Below are 19,120 nucleotides of genomic sequence, written 5' to 3'. Positions count from 1 at the left end.
GTTTAATATAGGCAACCAAATATACCTACTTTTAGGTCGAAAATTTAATTATATTAAATTCTTTAATGGCGGTATCTTAATATGTACCTATAATTCTTACTGCAAACGTCACAAGCTTTACAATTCGAACTTTTAGAAGTATATTTGAAAATTTACAATGTGAAAATGTTTGAAATATTAATTACAGGGACGCATTTAAAACTGATATCAATTTTAATTCCCCAAGAGAACTAATATTACTTTCTTTTATAAAGATGTAGTTGGCATATTATTTTCTTAACAATTTCATAATCCCTCAGTAATGGCATTGCATTATCAGATTTTCAATGTTTCAATAGCAAAAGCACGCTCCTTAGAACAACTGTATTATTCTCGACTTATTAACTAAGTTATTGTCGGCTAAGTGGCAGTATTGCGAAGACAATGTTACTCCTGATTATGACATTGCGATTTGTATTCGCCTTATGAGTTTTTTCAATACGATATTCGCAAGAATGATTAATTAAACTTGTAATGGTACGCTTTTTTCAATTATGTAAATCTTTTCAGCTGACTTAGTAAAATTGTTTTTTTTTCTTTGCTAGATACAGCTGGGCCGTTAAATATATTCATTTCCTTCTTAGAATAATACACTCGTTGGAAATAAAAGGGCTTATTTCACACATTTTTAGATTTAGATTTTACGGTCTCGGAATTCCTTTCCTATCTCGGTTGTTTTTCTTTTTGAAACACGTGCAATTTAGACAGGAGCTTAGAACTTTGAAAGTTCAAAGAGGTCTTTGTATGGCGAAGGTTCAGTCGACCCAAAACTTAGTAAATTGTTCCTAAACATATTTTTATGAAATTTATCGCTTTAAAATAGCTCGCATGTATTTACGAAGCAACTGCCGGAAAACATTTGTGTCAGAAAATTTACATTAATCAATGAGCATCGAACTGAACCAGTTTAAAGCATTTTAATGACATTTTTTGTATTTAGAGTTTTATAATAAAATAGAAATTTGTGTGGATAGAAATGTATGTTAAGTATGAGCAGATTCTTAATTTCTTTTTACAAGAATTCACCTGCAAACGACGTAGAATTGCTTTTTTGCGAGTTTCAGCAAGGCCTTCGAGTTCAGAATATCACACATATTTCCATATGATTTGTGTTTTATGCAGTCAAGAATAAAAGAATTGATAAGAGTAAAAATACGTTGTATTATCTGAAAAAGCAGAAAGTTTTCTCTTCGTGTATTTTTCAACTTTCCATCATAAAACTAAAAATACACCGACCGACAATAAAAATCGTTTTTCGTTTATTGAGTGCAATTGTAAAAACTTTTGACTGAATTATTGATCAGAGATTAGGATGACACTAATTATTTTATAATTAGGGCTAGGTTCCCGCAATATTTTTCTCGTGTTCCTTTTTTGAAATTGCTATTATTAATTCAGACGTAACTACTGCGTTTTAATTTTTCACTCAAAACTCGATGAGACCCATTACACTCATTTAGAATTGTGCGAGTTTTACTAAATTTTTCTGTTCGACACTGTCAGAATTTGAGAATTTTCTCCTATGTGAACGGATTTTGATAAATTTGGAGAATATAATTTCAGATAATTAATGGAATGAGCCACATCTGTTTGGTAATACAGGGTATTTGACGAGTGATAATTAAATTAAAAATGCAACCCACAATACATTTTCAAAAAAAGCCGGATGTTTTAATTTCAGTAGCCAGCTTTTTTCGGAAATGTAGTGTGGGTTGCATTTTCAATTCCATCGGGCTCATTTCACTCGTGAAATACCCTGTATATTTTTGACTGCTGTTCATAAAACAATTTATTGTACAAAAACCTTTCTACTCGAACGTAATAATTTAATTACATTATCTAGCTCCAAGGACCTGAGATACTTAATTAACGGATTTAAGTCACGAAGTAGGTAAATAAAATAATTCTTAAATGTCACGGGTTTAATCAATTATTTTCTCTGTTCATTTAACTTTCTTGGCACTATTATGTCTGATAAAACTGTAACGATCAATTTCGTGACTATAATTTTATTAAGTTGGTAATACTAATTAATAACTAATGGTATCGGCATTAACAGTATAATATATGGAATTAAATGCAAATTATGTAATCTTTTCATGCGCCAGTTAGTGTTAGTGTTCATATTTAATTCGTTTAAGGCGGATTTATTTACCGGAAAATTACAATCAAGAGCAAGAGCAAGTATTAATTACTGTCTGTCCTTTAACGTCTTTAAAAGGATAAAATATTTAAAAATTCGGTTCGCGTTTAACCTAAAATAACTAATTTCGAAAAGTGGAAAAATGTTTTTTGTAAAAGGAAAAAGAAAAACAAAAGAAAAATCGACTGAAGAAGAATATGAAAGACCGTTTAAATGTGATAAAATTATTATTTTCAAAATCATTATGGGACATTATAGGTATTTTATTTTTAAATCGTAATAAACATTAAATTCTATGCAAAAAATAATAATCTGGTTCTGACATTATCATAACACATTCTATCGGGTGTTCATTTAAGTTTATTCTCAAAATTGGGGTCAAGAGTCGATTGTGAACACCCCACTCGTCAGTCTGCAGAGCAAAAACATGAACACAAAAAGTGAGGTTAGATCCGTGATCTGTAGTCTGTGGTGCGTTCACAATTGACTCTTACTTTGAAGACAAATTTAATGAACACCTGATACTACTAAGAAGGTTTGAAAACTTTTGGTTTAATCCCGCAACGATCAAAAAATAATTTCAAAACTGGTTTTATTTTCTTAGTAGAAGCTTATTTCCTTCGAGGACAATACATTTATTCCAGCGATATTGGAGTCTCCCCCTTGTTGAACTTTCTCTTAAGCTCCCTAATTTATGTGCAGATATGCTTGATACAAAACCCTCTTCGTTATACCTGGGCTCTTTCTACCCACCTTGCTGTCAAGCCAATCCAGAAGATTCCCACAATATTCTCCGATAATTATCCAACTTCTTGACAGATAGCAATGAATCATTTGGAATCATCTTTGGAATTACAAAAGACTGACGCCCCTATCTTCTTGTATCTCCTATCATTTTTTGCAGTGGTTGTAGCGTCTATGTCAATTTTAATTTCTCTTATCACTACTCGATGCTTAATTTAACCAATAAGAATAATACTTTTTTCAAACTCCATTTTCATGTATCTAACCTGCGTTCAAAAATTAATCCATTTAGAGTAGCCATTTTTGACGCAGATAACGTATTGTTCCTAATAGTACAAATTCTGTTACATTTGGGTCGTCCAAAATTATAACAATAAACAACAGGTGAATGTTGAGACTTCAAAAAAATTGTGAGCAAGCAAATTTTCTTTTACAAACGCAGGTTATTTTTTTATTTCTTTCAGAAACGTAACCCCACTGTGATTAATGTAACGTAAAAACCAGTAAAAAAGATAATTGTAAAAGAACTCATTTCTTCAAGAGAAATAATACGCACTACTATTTGATCGCTGAATAGATGGCGTTGGACGTCTACAGTTAATGAACCAAAGCAAGCACCAGTCAATTTTTGAACACTCGTTATATGCGTAAAAATAAAAAAGTTCCGTATTTAAAACTTTGTTCCGTGTTACACGTTTGTAAAAAATAAACTAATTTGATAATTTAAATCATGGAGCTTTTCATCCAATACATTTTGAATAATTCATTTGTTGTCATATTTAATAGTACATTGTAGCACAAATGTTGTATTAAATGGTGTAATTATTGTCAATCTGAGCAGATTAATACTGCATCTCGTTTCATCATTACGGGGAATAGCAGAACAATTTAATCGACAGAGCAGTTAACAGTTAATGCAATTCATTTGTTCCGACTCCATTGTGAAAACTCAACAACAAAATTGTTCCATTTCCATCCCGTCCATCGCCGTTTCGGATTTTTCCATTGTTTCCCCCACCGATTTTCGCATAATTGTTAATTCAAATCTTTTCCCCGAAACATTCCCTCTCATTATCGCCCAATTCTGACGTCTCCTTTTCTGACAATTTTTGCGCCGCCCCTCGAAATTCTTCATTTGCGCAATTTGCACTTTGAACGGTTTCTGTGTGTGCCGCCCCGCAATTTCTTCTCGCAAGTCTCGACAACAAACGTCCAAACCGTGCCGTCTGACGTTTAACGGTACTTTTAAGAATAAAATTTATCGAGGATTGATTCGGGGGCGGCATACCAAACTCCGTTGCCTTGGCGACGCCGCCAACATCGCTCAGTCGACTCCATCAATCCGACACCTGCACCTCCGAGTCCATCATCGTTATATTGTCCGTTTTCCTCGACCGCCGCCGAAAAGATAAATCGAGTTAAGCGGGGGAGTTATTGTTAATCAATCATCTCGCCGCGAGGATTGTCTACTTTCGTTAGGACACCGGTTAGTCCTTGCGGTACTGTCGGTACCACTAACTTTCAGTTTCGCTGAAGTTGTAATTAGTTTCAGTTGATAATTGTGTTTTGTTGGGTAGTTTTCAGCAAGATCGATCCGCGCGCCCTCTATTAACTCCCGTGAATCCTGCCGTACGTCTCCTGCAACACTCAATTCTTTGATTCTTGATAGTTTGCACGTGATGTCATTAGAGGGCGCTGGTCGTAACGATCTCCCATAGATATATAAGCGATCTCCAGGACGTCCTGGTTTCTCCTGGAATACGTCGGGATAATAATTTTGCGAAAAGTTTTTCGTTTGTCGCGTTATTCTCTCCGAGTCTCTCGAATTTTAATGGAGTTTCTGCGTCTCGTAATGAGGAAGTGATAGCAGGAGTGGAGGTCGAAACAGACATGACCTACATCTCAACGAAGAGGATTAGGGAGTGGGTTTTGGTCTGTCTTTTTCATTTCGAAGCGAGCTGAGTTTATATTAACTTTTAATTGGTTGAAAAACGTGGAGAATACTGTTGAAAAGTTGATAAATTCGTGTTGTCGGAAATTTTTAAATTCTCCACGAAGAGAAGCGCCGGAACAATTATTGGCCCGAGGGATGTTTTAATTTTTGCAATATGTTCACCCAAGGTTTTTGTCGGTTTCTTTTTAAGTGAAAAAAATTGTTCCGCGTTTGCGGCTAAAGTTCTCGGCTCGTTTCCACGAAAAACCTCCCTCAGCTTATTAAGGAAACGTGTTTTGGGCCAAATGATTCTCCGAAGTTTCTACTATTTACACAACGAGTTGCGTGAATAATTAAGTTTGGGCTTGGTTTTACTTTAGGCAGAGGATCGTTAAGTAGCTGAGACGGCATAAAAAGATAATTATCCTTTTATTTTGTCCCATATCATTAGGAAATTTCCCCTGCAACAAATAGTGGGCAAATAAATATCTGATAATTACGTTTACTGCATGTCAAATGAGGATTAAATGAATTTGAGAGTTTTAGGCTTTTGTACAGTGGCGAGCCACACATTTTGGTCATCAATGTCATTTTGACACAACGGAAAATGCTCTAGTGTGAAATAGGTTATATTAAATGTTTTTTACATCATAGGTAGCTGTGATTTATGGCGCTGATGTCGATTTGTCGCCTTTTCTGGATTCGTAAATTTGACATTTGACAGCTTACACTTGTCGCTTTGCAGTTTTCATTGTTTATTATTTTTCAAATGAGTCTCGTGCACACTTTCTTATTTTAGGTTTATTTCCTCAAACGGAATACATTTATTGTAATATTGTTATAAAATAGAGCACTCAACGATGACCAGTGTGTCAGTGTTGTCATTTGTGCTGTTGTTTTAATCTAATATTTGTAATTTTAACTTCTATAAGATTGCAATGCTGTCATTTTCTATAGCTTTGCATTTATGACTGTTTTGAAATAGGTACCTGTCCTTACAGTGCTCGTAAATGATGCACTCAATACACAGCTCCTGTTGAGATAGGTGAGTCCTGAATTGTCCTCGGGAGATAAAGACAAGTATACCTACGTTTGAATTTTGTGTGTTCTCTCCACTGGTGCCCCTCATTGGTCGTCTGTTACCGCACTTCTTTCAAATAGAACTTGTTTCAAAAGCTCGATTTACACAATACAATGTTCTCTTTGTGAATTGTCATCCGAGAGGTTTGCTCTTTTCGCAAAGTAACCTACAAAATAAATGCCAAACGTGGCGGTAGATTCAATTATTCAGGGTAAATAGAAAGTTACATTAAACTTGGAAAATCGGAAATGTTATCGACCTGAAATGATTAATTTTGTAGGTGAACCTTCACCGGAAGTGTGTAAGGTTACAGACAAATTGATTTCATGCGCTGCTCTATGTAATAATAAATGTGTTTTGTTGTTTTATTATTTGTTAAAACACAAGATGGAACATGTAAATGAAAGCTAAAAGGAGATGTTTTTAATCTAATCTAAACTGGTATTAAATGATATTACTTGTAAAGATGAAGGAAAGCGGAAGGTTTAACGTTGCAGAGTAATACGAGTATGGCCCTAAAGCAAATTTAATAACGAATCCAAAGTGGTATGATGTTTATACTGTAGATTTTTTAACCAATAACTCAAAAATATTTAGAAATAAAATTAAAAAAGTAAATAATTCAACATTAGTAACTATTGGGTTGGTAGCACCTTCCGCGATGATTACCTACTAGATTATTAAAATTTAAAGCGTCAGTGGCGCCTTCTACGATCACGCAACATATCGAACAAATTCTTTCTCTTCACTTGAAAAACAACAACAATAATTAATGTTAAACTCTGTCTGCTTGACATAAATGTCACTAAAACAGTTCACTCTGCGCTACAACAAATAGATTCGGCGCGAAATTAAAAAAAAATGGAAAGAGTAGGTTTACACGTGATGTTTTATTATTGTTCTGCATGTTTGCACTTAGGAATGACGAAAGAAAACTTCTGTATAGTAGGAGTAATATATTAGATTTTATTGTTACAGGATATTTCACAAGTGATAACGTCCCCGACGGAATTAAAAATGCAACCCACAATACATCTTCGAATTTCCGAAAAAAGCTGGCTAATGAAATTAAAATATCTAGCTTTTTTGGAAATGGCTAAACACAAACAAGAGATTAATATCATTAATACATTTAATGCATGAACAAAAATGACCTCGGTATCATTTTCGATGTAATGCTACTTAAAGTGTTCATTATGCTTCTTGAGACACTTCACACTTCAAAAAAGTCGCAACGGAACAGATCAAAACAACAACACGATCAAAATTAATAATTTTTAAAACTAGAGAAACGCAAACCAAGCTCTAAAGATGAAAAATCGCAAATCTAAATGCTTAAACCAGTGGACGTAGTCTACAATAATTGAATAATTGCAAATGTGACGAAACGTCCATTTTGTTTAAAGTGAATCGACGTTACCGCCTGTCTACCACTGATGTCTATGGTACAGTGCTATCTATGTCATTAAATATCAACCTTACAATGAAATTTTGAGGTTATGAGTATTATACAAAACATATTTGTATCACCTAAATAATCAGAATGAATAAATTAAGAAACAAAACTGCTCGTGTCTCGTTTCTTAATAAAGTTAGTTCCTTTCGGCACACATACTGCTTTATTCGACGCCATTACCAAATGAACTAACATAACCTCGATTTTCAGAAACCCTCACATTTGTCTCGAAATTTCTCGCAGATCATTACAGGTAATTTAAATGGTGTAAACATTATTAACTGATGTGACCTACTTTATTTGTTGACAAGTAATAACAATTAACCCCGCAGGAATTGATCTAAACCTCGCGTTTCATTTTTCAGGCCGACTGAGTTGCCAAATTGGTCTTGTAACGAAACGTCAACGAAAAATTAGAATTGCTACAGCTTTTTTGTTATAACATCCAGAACAGATTTTTTCTTTCTTATTTTCTCATTTATAAAATTACGATACAAGTTGGGTAACGATAACGATCGAGTGTCACATAATATTTTTCCATTTTAAATGACGTTTGACATCTGTGGTCTGACAGAGCTCTAGAAACAAAACCACGCAGCAGGTCACCGCACCACACATTTTTTGAACGCTCTTTATCTCATTATGAGTCCTGCTTTATAGCTACAACTAGGACATCTTTGATCAAGTACTTAATTTGTTTTTCTCAAGAGGAATCGTTTATAAAGAAATTTTGCTTTGAAGTATTTTATCGAAACGTGTTCCAATCGCCGACGAGGTATATCTTTTTGTGCAACTCCATCAAAGAAGCGTTTCCTCATTCTGAAATTTTTGAAATATAAACATGTGGTTTTCAAGTATTTCAAGATCATAGCTAGGAATTTGTTGAGGGATTTCAGATATCTAGTAACATTTCCGTATTATTTCAATTCCAATTATTCCAGCGTAGCTACTCTTCCAGGATTAAGTCTGACTGTGTTCATATTTCGTTTCTGAATCAACAAAGCTCTGAAATTTTTGTTAATTCATTCAAGCCTTTTTGTAAATATTTACACGACCGAACATCAACTGTCATAAACAGGTTCTCTTTGAAACTTCGTTTCCAGTACTTGACCGTGAAAACGTTTCTTTGTCTGTCTAGAGCCCCCGATGTGCTTTCCACCCTTGCCATCAGTTATTTATAACAATTCTTGGCGGGTCATCTCCAACTCAACTTGTCTCAAAATCCCTGACCCCACTAAGGAACTTAATAACTGCGATTTCCAGAGATCGCCCTCTTTTCGGGCATGATTGACGTTTCTGAATATCAATAGGAATAAGGTGTAGACGTTCCCATATTAGATCCAGGCCGTCTGCTAACAGCGCCTTGCCCCAATCGATACCCTCGTCCTATTTTTGCCAAAAAAAAATTACCGAAAAGTAGAATTCTTTGCATACTCGTTCGACATTTGAATTATCGAAGTAAGAGCTTTCGTCGAGTTGCATTCGAAGTTGGAATCAGCTCGAGCATGACAATAACCCTCTTGTTCCATTTATTTATTTGTTTATTTTCCGGGTTTGAATCCGGCCCGCCGTCTCCACCCACGCGTGCGACGGAGCCCTAATCCTCAAACAAAACAGGACAAAGGTGACGCTGCAGGATAATTAGCAGCTTAATACACTGCTGGTAATAATTAAGCTGTGATTTATCATCCTGGGGTGGTCCCGTTTCCGGCGGGACTAAATCCGACATCGATTCGCCTCCGGGAGAAGAGCTTTTCAATATCTCCTCCTATATTGGCGAGTCTTTAAAGTGGAAGATATTGGTAAAGTTTCATTGCGCCTGTATCCATCCGGAAAGCCTCCGGAGTTTTTCCGGAGAATAATTACGACCTGAAAACGGCACACGCTGAATCGATAAGGGACCACTTTAGGGATTTTTGCCTAAGCGCCGCCCTAATTTCCTTATCGATCTACGGTTATCAGTGTTCCAGGGTCGGATAAAGGAAGAGGAAGAGGCCCATCAAGGTGCGAAGATAAGCGGGGTCGATCGCGATTTTTCCGTTGTAAATTGGAGGCTTTTCCGGCCCCCATCAATACTTAATCCATTCCTGTCGTTAATTATTCCAGGTGTTGTGGCCAAATTAATTCCAGCGTGGATGTTTTGAGTCTTTGTCGGACATGTTAAATGTCACGTGTTTAATATTCAAGGGGGTGTGTAATCATCCCCCAGGAAATTTTCGCCGTCGGGACGCCGAATTATTGTTATTGAGATGATTTGGGGGTGAAGCCAGTTCGCGGAAGAATCGATCCGGACTTTTTAATATTGTTAAGGTTTTGCTTAAACGTCGGCAGTAATTGAACCACAAATCAAGGGGTGTCGCATGGGGGTTGTTTATTTTTCAAATTAGAATACGAAGTGGCGATGATTACGCTAGGATAACTGTCGACAAAGGGCAAGTCGCCGAATTTGTGCGAACTCGCTGTAAACATGGCAAAAATAACGTTATTTATGTCGGATAAATTTACAAATCGCGGGAAGTTTGCAAGTTTCGCGATAAGTCCCATTCGCGTTTTTTCGCTGAACTTAAATCTGTTTGTCGAGCGTCTATATTTCAAAGCCAATTAAAATTCGATCATCGGACAAAGTCGAGAGCGATGATAAAGTTTGGTCTTCGAGGGTTTATTTTCACCCCGTTGTATAAATTTGAAATACAGGGTGTTATTGAAAGTTGTACAGGTATTTTAACCACGAACTCCTGGCTTTATGTACAACTCGGAAAAAATATCTAAAAAATGTAAAAATTTAAAATGACATTTATTTTTTGAGCTACAATTTTTTTTAATTGCTTTTGGTCTTCTACGTTGTCAAAAAACCTCTTAGGTAAAATTTCGGCACATTTTAAAAATACACCCTGTATATCATACATATTTTATAAAACGTACACCAATGCGGTTTTCTTCTTTTAAAGCATATTTCCTATAGGTTATTTCGCAATGGCGTACATTTTATAAAATATGATATACAGGGTGCATTTTTAAAATGTGCCGAAATTTTACTTACGAGGTTGTTTGACAACTTAGAAGACTAAAAGCAATTGTAGCTCAAAAAATAAATATCATTTTATTTTTTGACAGAATTTTTTTGATATTTTTTACGAGTTCTACATGAAGCCAGTAGCTCGTGGTTAAAATATCTGTACAACTTTCAATAACACCCTATATAAAAATCAATCATATGCATCTTGCAGTCTTAATCTTAATAAGATAAAATTTGTATTTATGTATGTATCATTTGCGGCCTTACAGCTCAATCATTTCTAAACAGATTTCAGCGAACTCTTCACTAATAGTTAGTCTTTGTGTAACTGAAGTCTTAACATACAAACCATTCAACACCACAGAAGGGGCCTAACGGAATAGATGAATCTTTGTAGCAAGCTTCGGAGCAGTTGCTAAAGTGGATTTCATTGATTGATTAGTGTCTTAAGTGGCTTCGAACCACTTCTATGGAACTGTATTTGTGGTACTGTTGTAAATACTAAAGGTGATTCATGAGTAATAATGAGCCCCCCGGAATTGAAAATGCAACCCACAATACATTCGGAACGTAAAGCTGGATTTGAACGCGGTAAATATCCAGCTTTACTCTCGAAATGTATTGCGGGTTGCATTTTCAGTTCCTCAGCTTGTATATTTTCTGCTGGGGCCCCATATTTCGAGAGCGCCGATATTCGATAAAAATCTTATTGTCTTGCGTCGAGAGAATGAGCGTGGCCACGGTTTTAAGTCAAAAAGAGCGTGAAAATAACACAATTTAATAAAACAACAGGATTCAAAACCCGCGGGACTTCTCCGGTTATACAACATCCATTGAAAAAATAAATTAAATTTTTCACCGAGTTGTATTGAGGGATTTACAATGTTCTTGCGGATACAATCTCCATCGGGGATTCTTTTATTGTAATTTGTCACAAGCTATGAATGGAGACGTGGAGTGTTGTTTTTTTAATACGAAATCTAGGTCGGGGAAGACTCGTTAAAAGCCTCACTCATTTTTGTAATTTGCAGGCCTTGAGGTAAAATAAACGGAACAACAACTGTTAGCACTATTGTTGCTCTACTAATTACAGTCTTTGTGCACATACCGCAACATATTTCACATTCTCATTTCGTTCACAGCTTGTGCTGTTTCAGTGACATGAATTTATTTGCAAAGTTTTAACAATAATTATATTGTTGTTTAATTAATGTCACATGAGTCGTAGTTGAAAATTTTGAAAACAAATGTCTGTAACAGAACGCAGAAACAAATTGAACGTGAAACTATGAATCGACGAGAATTATTCTAAAAATACTGGCTTCATGTAGAACTCGGAAAAAATATTTAAAAAATTCTATGTCAAAAAATAAAATGACATTTTTTTTTGAGCTGCAATTTTTTTTAATTGCTTTTTGTCTTCTACGTTGTCCCTCAACCATGTAGGTAAAATTTCGGCTCATTTTAAAAATGCACCCTGTATATCATATTTTATAAAATGTACGTTAATGCGAAGTAACCTGTAGGAAATATGCTTTATAACAAGGAAAGCGCATTTCCCCATTCATGGCATTAATCACGAAATCACGACATTAGCCAAAGTAGATTATGAACAAAACAATTCGGCAACTTGGTGAACGTCGTCATAAGTATGGTCGGCTGCTTCGGTGGGACAATGTTCCCAAAATTCTTCATATCAGGCAACACAATAATTAATTTTCAGAAGAAATACAGTGAAGTTTGCTTCGTAGTCGACTTTGACAAACATTTTTTATCATGTTATTTGAAATTATGTTTACTGTTTCTCCATAACAGTGTTTCATTTCTATTCAATTTGTCAAATCAAAGAATGAATTAAATAGAGAATGATATTTCAAAACGACTATTATTATTCGATCACTGAAGTTAAGCAATGTCTCGCGCGGTCCGCTTTTGGATGGGCGGCCAGCGAAATTACGTTTCGTTGTAATTTCCATACTTCTTAGCTTCATAATTCAATAGAAAATGGTAATAGTCATGATGATAAATAAATCCGGCCTTGATGCCGTGCTCCTCTCTAGAGAATAAACCTAACGATACAAATAATTTGCTCAACCGTCAGCATGGAAATAAGAAAGAAGAAATTTATTTTGTAAAATTTGCGCAAATAAAAAATTCAAATGGTCCAGTTGCACAATAAGGATAACCGAATGGCTCGAATTTGAATAATTTCTCTTAAGAGTTTATGAGGGAGAAAACTTACGACAAGCTATTGTAGTTTCCGCAAAGAGAAAATATAAAACGTTCCCATTTTTCACGCATCCTTAACTAAAATTATACTTGTTTCCAAAGTATCTACCGGTGGTATTTTTCAAATCCTTATTAATAACGGGTGTTCAAATGAAAAGTTCATCAAGATGGCCATGACTTTTTGATGAAAGAAAATAGAGCGAAAAAGGGATGATGCCTTCTGTGACAGGTGTCAGTTGTGTTTTGCGATTGTAACATCTTTTTTATTTCAATTTTATTAATGTAAAAACTTATATCCGACAATTAAGAGGTTATGTATTCAATGTTACCAAACATGTCCTGCTCTAATTATAAACCTTTTTGATAACCTGACACTCACATTACAGATAAAATAAATTTAGTCAAAAATGTCACTTCTTAACGCAGTCCTAACCTAACTTTTGTCATTGATCTTCCAAGACATACTTCACAATGTTGTGAAAAATTCAAAGGGTACTTGATGGACTTTTCAATTGAACACTCGATACTTAGTCAAACCAAATTTAAATGATTTTTTTAAATTTTCAACTATAGACAGTAACTAGTTAATCATTAGCAGATTTTTAAAATTTTTATTATACGTTTTTATTCTAAGTAATAACAATTTTCAATACAAGTGAGCAAAGTAGTGCATTTAATGACGAGGAAGTTGGGCGTCCGAGCCGTAGGCGAGGGTCCAAACCGGAAAAGTGATTTGTTCATGCGTGTTGAAGCAGATTTTTTCCATGATCATAAAATAGAGTCGCGGAATTGAAATTTCGGGCAGCATTTTTTTCTCACTTTTTGAATTTTGAGTTAATTGCAGTGAATCTATTTAAATCATTGCTTTCACCTGCGGCCTATCCCTTATTATGCCGCAAATCACTATTTTTTAATGTCAAAATGATAAAAACATGACAAGAGTAAAAAAAGAGCACTTATTAATATTCAGAAAGTATTTTAAAAACACATTAAAAAAACATATTTGGCGCCCTCTATCGACTAACACGCAAAACATTCACTTTGCTCACTAGTGAGAAAATATTTTTTCCTCACTAGTGATTCAATTGCCATCTTTGCTCACTATTTTCATCGAAAAAAATATTTTCTTTAGTTTCTCTTTTATGTTAAATATTTTAGGTTTTTCGCATTGTAAAAAATTTCAAAGCCACTTTTCCACATATTGAACATTTTTAAACCCCCTTGATTTCTTACTCAATCTCGATTAACTGTAGAAAGATTACTCCAAACATTTCCAGCGAGAATTCCTGGATAAAATGTTCATTTCGGCAGATATTTCCTGCACGACAGGCTTCAACTATCGATTGTAGGGAGGCGGCAAAACTAGCAAATTTAATTTTTGCGATAGTCGCCGCCACGCCTCGGAATTCCATTCAGAATTTGGCGAGACAAAATTTGAAATATTTAATAAGAATGAGCTCGTCGTAGCGACACGAATTCCCTAATTTGTGTCAAAACGAACGCGCCAGCGTTCCACATTGTTTAAACCTTTTCAAATTACAATTTCATCAGGATAAGTAGCCGGAAAATCCATCGCCGAGGGGCGCCTCTCAGTCTTTTGATCCCGGCGCATCCACCACAATTTCCACGAACGAACGTCCCGCTCCTCGCAAGGATAATTATGAGTAATGGTAGCGCGGACAGGACATTAAGTGTTTATTTTGGTGGCGTTGGCAATTCCGGCGGGTAAACGCTCACCTGGCGATCCTGCCGTGGCTATTTATTCGGCGGTAGGTTTTTAGTGCGCGAGCCTTCGACATTATCCTGACTATATACAGTCAGTCAGTCCTTTAGCGACTCGCGTAACGTCAAGTGCCTGGCGGTGGTCCTCGCCACGTGTTCGCGAAGTGCTCCAGGAATTAAAATGTTTGCTCTTTAAACAGGATGGTCGTCGGAGTGGCCCGCTGAAAAAATATATTATTCTCGTTTTCGTAAGTCGCGCCCGTTTGCAGCTTTACACGTTTTTATTAGATCACGTAGCCTGAAACGGAGAGTCCTGAAAAACGAAAATATTGACGATTCAATCTGAGAACGCAGCTTTTTGCCACTTCCAAATCGGTTATTAGCCGGGGGACATGTTCGCAAACGCTTTTTATCTGCTGTTTTACTTTAAACACGACAAGTATTTAAATTTCGGCTTAATTGAAACATCGTAAATTGGAAAATGGAAACATGCTCCTGAAAGGAGTGCGAGACTGTGAGGAATGGCACGACGGGGAGGCTCGCAGGGTCACAGTCGCGTGTATCCTGTATTAATGAATTCCTGAATGGCGAGTGATTCCAAGATGTGAAAAATTAGAGACCATTTCATCAACTTTAGATAATTTTCACTCAGACTGTGACGGATCGGTCGAAATCGAATCGGCGTTGGTCACAGTCCGATTGAATTTTCGAGCTTTTAATTTGCGACGTCGAGTGAGGTTTTTTTTTGGGAATGTGAAATAAGTTCCTCCAGAAATTTATTAGAGTTTGAATTTTTGGCGGCAATCGATTTTTCCCCAAAACAACAACTTCCACACCTAGTTTTGTGTCGTGCACGCGATGGGGGCTGTAATTTACGTAAAAACGACGTGGTTTGCAACAGTACGAGCCATTTGTCGATCATTTCGATTAAGAATTGAATAATAGATGTTCAAAGTGGATGCTTTGCCGCAAAGAAAAAATCAAAATCAACACAACTGGGTTATGTTGGAACCTGACGATTGAACATAAACGGTTTTATTAACTACGTTTCGCTAGGTAATAGGGAAATTTATACGAAATTGTTTGTAAATCGTATGTTTTGAATTGGAAATTAATATTTACCGCGCCTGTCAGTTTTATGTTGCATTAAATCAATTTAAATAAATGCAACTGGATAGGTTGGTAGTTCATAAAATACAACTCTTCTCTGAAATGGTGCTGCAAAATATGACCGAAAAGTGTCAATTTGATTTTGAATTCATTATAAGCAAACTAAACACAAAATATAAACTCGGAATTTAAAATAACTTGCATTTGCCTGGTTTATCTCTTTTTAGAAATGTGTACTTACACTTGAAGGACTATAAAGTTCACTGAATTTTTTCTATCGTTGCTCTCATTTTCTTCTATTTTTTTGTGTTTTTATTGATTTTCTTTTTTACGATAAGTCAATAAGTTCAGGTTTACGAATAAATAACACCTTCCAAAATGTTACTGACATTAGCTCAGAAAAAATCAATAGGAGTTAATTTACGATAAAAATCAAACCAATTCCAATAGTTATTCATGGTTTTCTTGCTGCTTTAGTAGATCTTGTCTTTTGTAGTATTTTACTGTATGTAGAAAATGTCGCTTGGTTCTAAAACAGAAAATAATTTTTTCAGAAATGGATTTATTCGAAGGTAAAATAACAAGACCTAATTTTTTTAACGGATAATTTTTCAATTTTACGAAAATTTTATTCGAAGGTTAAACCCTCGAGCTAAAGCTCTCGGGCCTAACCAGAATAAAAATGCCCAAATTCAACTCGTAAAATTGTCTAAAGCAAAAATGTTTAAGTGAAAATTGGGAAATTTATCAGATATAAAAAATCAGGTCGTGTTATTTTTGGCGAGATTAATTCCAGAATACAAACTTTAACGTTAGGTAATTATTTATTTATAATACAGTTATTAAAAACAATTTGAGAATCTGACAGGAAAAGCATGCAATTTTAATCACTTTTGACAGATGAGGAATAGTAGGACGTTTTTATCGCGATAAACATTTTTGATTGGATGAAAGCAAGCGTTCTGATTGGATGAACGCGCAAGTTTTATTTATGTGGTAATGAATCTGTTCTAAACACAAGGTTTATCGTAGTTGCTTGAGATTTGGTATAGGATTAGGGAAAGATAAAGATACTTGTTTTTTTCAATATTATATCTTTATTTGTTTTTGAGATATGAAGGAATTTTTTCTAATGCCACTGTAGGCATTTTCTTCTGAATTCATTGATGTACAGTTGGTTGCAACAAAAACGGGAAAAGAAAATTTTTCTAATGTAAATTTGGTTTTGTTCATTTGTCAATTAATTGTCTACTTGACCTGACCTGACCTGACCTATCAATAATTTCTAAAAATGTCGTTGAATTTTGCCGCTAATTCTAACTCTAATTCTAATCTCTCTTAAGAAGGTTTCACGGCTATGACAAAAAAAGAAAATTTTTCTAATGTAAATTTGGTTTTGTTCATTTGTCAATTAATTGTCTACTTGACCTGACCTGACCTGACCTATCAATAATTTCTAAAAATGTCGTTGAATTTTGACGCTAATTCTAACCTATCTCTCTTAAGAAGGTTTCACGCCTATGACAAAATTGTAAAAATGTGTCAATTTTAATCTGACAGTTCCCGTTTTTTTGCAACCAACTGTAGCACACAGATATCTTATTTTTCATCAAAACTAAAAAAAAACTGATTCTGGAAAAATATACGGAGAATCTAGCCGCCGTCGAAGCCCGGTGCATTTCAAGGTCATTTACGTCACTTGGTTGTAAGCACATATTAAAGGAGTTTCCAAGGATATAAAATTACAAGCAATAAAATATAACTCCCCTTAACCTTGTACCAAATCCCAAGAAATTCTGATGAACCATTTTGAAAATATTTTACTGTTTCCATATTTTTAGCAACCCTGTATAGTGTGAAATATAAATTTTTTTTTTCATTTATAATTAAAATCAAGCAGCACAGTCAAATAGGGAAGAAATAGAATATGTTTTATAACACCACGTTTTAGATAATAAAAACTGTGTTTGTTGCTTGTACAGTGTGATCAAAAATAAATTTTCGGCTGACGTAAATCAACTGAAGAATAATGAAAAATTGATTTGTTCGATACCTCCCTAAAAAAGGGAGTCTGTGTCTATACATAGTTACCAGTGGGTGAAGGTTTCTCTTTCGTTCACTTCACTTTCGCTCGCTGTCTTTCACTCAGTGGCCAATTGAAATGTACATTTCGCATAATTAATTGTTCATTGTTTTAAAATCAATTTTGGTAGGGTGAATTGTGGGTCTAGACGTATGGGGAGTTGTCTCATTTTAAAGCTACCACGCCTTAGCATTGTCCTTCACTGCAGGATGCACCAAATTTCAGAATCTTTGGTCTTAAAAAAATAAGATTCGATTATCCTGTCTGACGTTACGCCACACCAAACCGTGATCTCCAGGGAATGTAATTCATGTTGATGGATGATCTTTAGATTCTCGGTGCCCCAAATCTGGTATTTTGCTTATTCTCGGTTGTTCAGGTAAAAAGAAATCAAACGATTTCCAATACCATTTTCTTGATATCGATTAATTGTTTAAAAAGTGTTTACGTGTTATTTTATACCGTCATTTGCACAGTTACTGAAGGAGTCAAAAGGCAAAGAAAATGTAGGACACTTTTTAAAGAATTGAGATATTGAAACGTAGACTAGTTTAGAGTGAGATGCTTCCATTTTTAGGCGAAAATAGTTTGTCTTAGTTCTGCTCATTCTGTGGATTTATTTTGACAGAATGTTGTAACAGAACAAAAAAACTTGCATCTTCTAAGCACAATTGTAGATTATTTTGGGTAAAAAAAAAATGTAATAGAAGCGTTATACCGTGCGATCACAATTATTTAGATCAAAGAAGCCTTTGAGATTTTGAACGTATTTCCAAATCTAGACGTTCAGATCCTCTGCATGCACGGAAGTTTTTTTGGTTGCATATACCTGTATGTCCATTCTCCGTTACTGAAAACACCATTATGAAAGTAAGAATCAGTGGTGAATCTTTTATGTTCTGAAGTAAAAACCATTTTTGCGTTAAAATTTGATTAATAGTGACAGTTGTTTGACGTTTATAGATACGAAAAATCTGACACTGTCAAAGTCATAACCGCCCTTTATCAGTAATTCAAAGGTATATTGTTTGATTTATTTTGTAATTACCCTTCAGGAAATATTTGGTATTTCTTTATTAATTAAATGATGTACTCGTTGATATAAGTAGAACGTAGATAAATTACGCAATTCTCGACGGTAACTCTGTACATAGTTTAAATTTAAAAATTTCCCTTGAGAACCTCTTATACGGAAGACTTGAGATTAATTAATTTGTCTTCTGTAAGAGCGGTATAAGCAGTGGTGGAAAAATTAATTTAAAAATACTTCCATTTCTCCTACGTACATATTAAAACTTCCATTTCGATCAAGACAATGAAAAACTTTGTTCAGAGTGAAGTGCACTGAATCTTTTATTGGTGGTTTTGAACTGGGTGAAAACGACGAAAATGATTTTACGACGACATTGTAAATACAATCCTCAATTTCGCTGAGAAATTTCTTTTGGTGGTGGTTAATAAATTGATATTGTGGCCGACAACTCTCATGAGATTATGTGTTCTTATCAGCTGCAATATAATAAATGCACTCTACGAGTGAAACTGAACTGCAGATTATGCAGTT

General features: G+C 35.0%; 1 protein-coding gene across 2 annotated transcripts in view; it reads left to right on the top strand.

The window, feature by feature from the left end:
• Window positions 1-19,120, top strand: part of LOC138138097 (calmodulin-like) — a 96,747-nt gene that overhangs the window by 17,017 nt on the left and 60,610 nt on the right. Inside the window, exon 1 of one of the 2 annotated variants that reach the window (XM_069057845.1) lies at window positions 14,481-14,611. The exons of the other annotated variant lie outside the window; for it this stretch is intronic. The gene's annotated coding sequence lies outside the window, so the exon portion shown is untranslated. Of the gene's footprint in view, window positions 1-14,480; window positions 14,612-19,120 lie in introns of those variants that run through there. 2 annotated transcript variants of the gene reach the window in all.

This window comes from Tenebrio molitor, chromosome 9 (genome assembly GCF_963966145.1).
Source record: "Tenebrio molitor chromosome 9, icTenMoli1.1, whole genome shotgun sequence".
Taxonomy (NCBI): domain Eukaryota; kingdom Metazoa; phylum Arthropoda; class Insecta; order Coleoptera; family Tenebrionidae; genus Tenebrio; species Tenebrio molitor.
This window is presented reverse-complemented; position numbering and strand designations above follow the sequence as displayed.